The sequence below is a fragment of the Cariama cristata genome, unplaced genomic scaffold (assembly GCF_000690535.1).
Source record: "Cariama cristata isolate BGI_N322 unplaced genomic scaffold, ASM69053v1 scaffold7980, whole genome shotgun sequence".
Taxonomy (NCBI): Eukaryota; Metazoa; Chordata; class Aves; order Cariamiformes; family Cariamidae; genus Cariama; species Cariama cristata.
The window spans coordinates 24,041-29,244 of NW_009596317.1; the positions used below are offsets into that span (position 1 = coordinate 24,041).

A 5,204-nucleotide genomic window follows, 5' to 3' on the forward strand; every position below is an offset into this window, starting at 1 on the left:
ATGCTAACATGATGCTAGCACAGCCATTGAAATTCCCACGGAAAGGCTGCTAGCTTGCTTCTTTCAGTGCGAAAAGGATGAAGCTCCAAAACTGGGTCAGTCTTTAGCCGCAGCTGGTGATGTTGAAGAGCTGTAGTTAAGAGGTGATCTGGCAGTGGTCTGTTAGCAGAGCTGTAGAGGGTCGATAGAATAGCATTGAAAGCCATTCATGAAATGTATTGTGAAATGACTCTAGAGGCTCTCTATTAACGTAGAGAAAGGTTAAGAATCTGGAGAAGCAGAAGGTTTTTAGAAACTACCAAAGCCTGTGCAGCCTTTGTTTGCCAAGTGGGAATCCTTTGATTTTTAGACATTCGTAGAGAAATTAAGATGACGAGCAGTTTTGGCAAACACCTTTCCTTGTGTTCCCAAGGTTCACCCTCAGTCCAGACACATGTCCTGTCCCCTTCTTTTCACTGCACATTATACTCAGTCCCTTTGATGAGGTGACAGGTGGCACAGGAGGTTGGGGTCAGTGCATGACAATTTCCTTTTTGCCACTTTTTGCCACTTTTTATTTTTGTTTCCTCTCTTCCGCCACTGTTCCTTCCTTCTTGTTTCCTCTGCTCCGGCGTGGGCTTCTCTGTGGGCCTCAATCTCCTGAGAGGTGGCATGAAGTACCTCCTTCTGAGAGGGTGTCTCCAGCCCTGTCCCCAGTGATGTCCCTTCCACATGTTCCTTCTCATGTCTCCTTTTGTGCGTTCCCCCCCGCCTCCCCCTATGTCCCCTGCTCCCAGTGACTATTGCCCTTTCTGAACTATGTCTGAGTCGTTGCAGTGTTGGCGTGTGGTGGCTTGTTTCCATCCATTGCCAAACTGTCTGGGACCACAGGGATGGCTCCTGCGGCCAGTCCCCTGCCACCCAAACCCTGCCAGTTATGCCTAACACAGACTTCTGGCTTGACTGGTTTGGGAACTGCACTCGTGACTCTAGTGAAAAAGATACTACCTGTGATAAATTCTGGTTGTAAGATTTCCTTGTTATGTGTCTCTTTCTCCAGCAAGCAGATATTTTAATCAAATCTCATATGGATTTTTCAGGCACATGTTTGTGTTTCCTGCTTAAAAAAATGTGTCTTTGGAATTCAAGTTTTGTTATTAAGGAAGTCTCAAGTTTTTATAGTGGATTAAAAATGCTGAGATGTCTCCAAATAGTTTTCTCACTGGTATGTGATCCAAACTACCTCTCAAACTGGTCTTTTTGTATAGGTTATGAAAACGTGAAGGTCTTAAAACCATTTTTGCTAATAACTTTAATGAAATACCCTGTGTTTATTGCATATTATACAATATTTTCATATCTTCCACTCAATTCTGCTATAGCAATTCTATAGCTCTGTTCCTAGGTCCTTGCTGACGCATTCCCTTCAGCTTCCAGGCGAAGCTGTTTTGGCAAGCAAAACAGAGCAGGGTGGCAAAAATGTGGTTCCCTTCCTTCACAGCAGTCAGCAGGATGCAGTGTCCTCCGGTGCTGTGTTCTTTGGCCAAGAACCTGGAGAGAGATTTTTAAACTGTGAGACCAACCGAGGCCTCTAGAGTCTGTGCCCCAGGAGCATCCTTGACATAAATGCAGTCGGGTGTAAGGGGGCTCTGTATGTGACTTGGGATAGAGCATATGGGGTTTGTCAGTTAACTAGGTAACCTGGCTTTTTTGGGTTTATATCAGAGTTCAGAGTGATCTTATGGACCATCACCCTCTAGCAGCTCAATAAACAGAATACATTTAGAAATCTGTACAGAGTAAATGCTGTCAAATCTGCAGTGCTGCCCATCCTTGAAGTGAGATACCTGTGAAGTATTAATTGTCTCTTTAAAATTTCCGATTAACTGTTGATGTATTAAGAAAGATGAGGTTTTTGAGGTCTGTCAGATTCCAGCTACTGCTATGTTGATGATGCAAAGTTTCAAACATTTGTTCGATAGGTTAGGCCTGACTTGGTTCTCAAGTTTATTGTACTTGCAGGAATAATGGTGCAGCCAAAATGCATAAAGCTCTACCTAAAAAGGCTTAAGATGGCTGACAATATATGTGATGAAGAGCCTTTTCATGTCTGATTGGTATGCCTTCAGAATTGATATTTAAGAGTTAGAATGAAGTGGAATATCGGACATGTTCATATCTTGGTTTGGATTTATTTCAGTTTTGAGGCCTGCTAATACTGAACAGTCCTGTTTGGTTAAAAATGCATTGGCTTGATCCTTAGGGGATGTATAAGACCCCTGAAAGATGCTTTGATATTTAGATTTACCTGTCAGAAATGTTTGTTTCTTTCTTGAATTCTGCATTTCGTGTTGTACAGTATGATGGTTTGCTCTTTTGCAACTCCCCAACTACACAATTAGTAGAGGTTGTACTTTCTTGGAATCATTAGATAACTGAATGCAAAGAAGGAGAGAGAAGCAGACCAATGAAAGAGCAGAGTTTCACTGCTGACAGAGCTGCTCTCCATAAGATTTTTCCAGATAAATGAGAAAGAGCAAATAGTACTGCAGTTATGTAGTAGCAATATGTGCAGAGCGACATGGAGGAAACACTGCTGGGGAAGCAGTGGTATAAAACACAACACTAGCAGCCCTTGGTCACCAGAGTCCTGATCAATTGTCTTTAGGAGTACTTGAGGAAGATGCTTCCTTGAGGCCTGGAGGATCAGGATGGAGCAAGGCAACGTGGTTGGGCTTGTCCTTCCCATTCCTGAGGAGAAAAGAAAGTACCCAATCTATGGGGTTAGCCAGGGACCAGAAGTGGGGAAGGATCCCCCTTGACATGATGCTGTTGCCTGCACTGTAACTTTGAGCTTCCCTGGGCAACTGCATAATTGTCTTTTTCATTTTGGATTATGGGGGTGTTCTTGTTTTCTCTGGGAATTCCTAAGAGATTTGCACTCAGTTCAGACCCCAAGAACTGAAGGACACGAGCCCTCACAGTTGGTGTGTTTATTTTGTAGCAAGCAGTAGTGGCTGTACAGGTGGGTAAAAGCAAACAAAAAACTTACAAAGCCCATACCAACAGAACTGCCTACCCTACTCGCTCCCAGAGAGGGTCCTTCTCTTTCAGTTCCCAAGCTGGGATTTAGGTTAATCTTGCCCTCCGCATCTACTCCAGTGTGTATCTCAATAGTAGTTTCTGCCAGAGAGCTCAATTTCTGATATTGCCCCTGCCCCAGTTACCTGCTGACATTCTTAGTTTAACCTATCTTTTTGGCTGTGACACTGCTTCAGATGTGACAGTGCCACAGGGCACCTTTTTTGACTGCGGAGTCTTGCCTAGGCTTGCTGACTGAAGAGGTGTTTGGTGCTGTTGCAGAAGGGTGTCCCAGGAAAGGTACATTTGAGGTGACTTTGTCCCTGTCTGCCCTACAAAGCCAGGATGGCTGCTTCTCAGCTGATAGATTGGCAAAGGGCAAGGAGAGGAGGAAAGCAGGAGGAAGCTCAGAAAAATAGATTTCCCTCAGATTTGGAAGGCAAGCACACACTTTGGTTAGCCAAAGTGTGGTAAAGAAGATCTTTTTTGGAGGATGGATTATGTAAAGGAGAGCTATCTGGAGGAAAGGCCTTTTTGTCAAGGTAAATGAGGCAGGATGGGCTTGAGGCTCTCCCTATGTGTGAGCTTGTTCTCAAGGGTGAGATTCTTGCTGAGGGTCTAGGGTTGGCATGCTGAAGGCACTACCTTGGGGCAGCGGCAGTCCCTGATCCTGCTGTCGGTGGCCCAACTGCTCAGACAAATCTTACTATCTGCATATTGAGCAGAGCTGAAGGTATGGCCACAAAGGTGCTTGCATCATCTATATTATGGACCCATCTGGAGGTGCAGGTCTTGGTGTGGTCCTTGGCATCCTCACAGGGTAGGCAGCCACAGTCCCCAGCACTGCTGTCACTGTCCCAGCTGCACAGGGATCATCTCTCTGTCCTTGTTGAAGGCGGAGATGGAGTTAGAGATGACTTCCATGCTCTCTGTTTCCTTGCAGGCTGGGAAGCAACAGTCCCTGGCATTACTTTCATTTTCCTAGCTGCACAGGGAGCTTTTCCTCCTGTCCACATCCAAGGCAGAGCAGCTCTGATTTTCTAGGGAGGCAACAAACTGCAGAGTGAAATTGAAACACCTGAAATATGAAGAGAAGCTGTGAGCTGGGACTGCTTAGCCTTGAGCAGAGAGGGTTCAGGAGGATCTTACCAATGTGTATAAATAACTGGCAGGAATGAAGAAGAGGGAGCCAGGCTCTTTTCAGTGCTGTTCAGTGACAGGACAAGAGGCAAAGGACACAAATTGAAGTAGAAGAAATTCTATTCAAACACTAAAAACCATCTTTTTCTTTTTTCCTGTGAGGATACTCGAAGACTGGAGCCGATTTTCTGGAAACATTGTGCATTCTCTGTCCTTGGAGATATTCAAAACCTGACTGGACATGGTCCTGAGCAGCCTGCCGTACCTGACCCTGCTTTGAGGAGAGGGGGTTGGACTAGGCTATCTCCAACGATCCCTTCCCACCTCAGCTGTTCTGTGATATGAGTGTACATTTTACCAACTTTTATAATCCTATTCTTCAGTTAATAGATGATGTACTAATAATAGCAGTATGTTATGTCTTGCACAGTGCTGAGTTATTCCTGCAAAACTTGCTGTCTCCTTTGCTGCAGTTCTGATTTACTAACAAGATGGGTCAGTGAGAAGAACCCTACTGCTTGGTGACTGAAGTAGAGAGATTTAGGGCATTTTATTAGTAGTGAGGAAGTAAGAAGGTGTGAGCAAGTTCTGATCTCAGCAGATGTAGTAAGAAGCAAGGATTCTGTTACATTTGTGTATGTACAGAATGAAAACAATAATACTTACCATGCAGGTTTTCTGTCATTGACTTTTAAAGGCTTAGGACTATATTTAGACCTGTCCTACTGTTCTTTCTTTTGAGAAATGGTAGCTGTAGTTGTATCCCAGATTACCTCATTTTGAGGGCCATAGCCTACATTGTTCTGCATCTGAAACTTGGAAAATTATTAGTATTTCTTACAAAGCCTGATGGTGGGGGAAAAAAACCCAGTCCTCCTATATATTCTGTATGTGAAGAAAACCTCCTAGTAACATAAATGGGTAGGCTCACCCTACATGCTATTTAAAAACCAGCATACCTCTAAATAGAGAAACGTGAAAAATGGCTCACTTATGACAACTCT

General features: G+C 44.1%; 1 protein-coding gene across 2 annotated transcripts in view; it reads left to right on the forward strand.

The window, feature by feature from the left end:
* The window catches only part of KIAA0319 (KIAA0319 ortholog), a 41,625-nt gene that overhangs the window by 11,251 nt on the left and 25,170 nt on the right, over positions 1-5,204 (forward strand). The window lies entirely within an intron of this gene.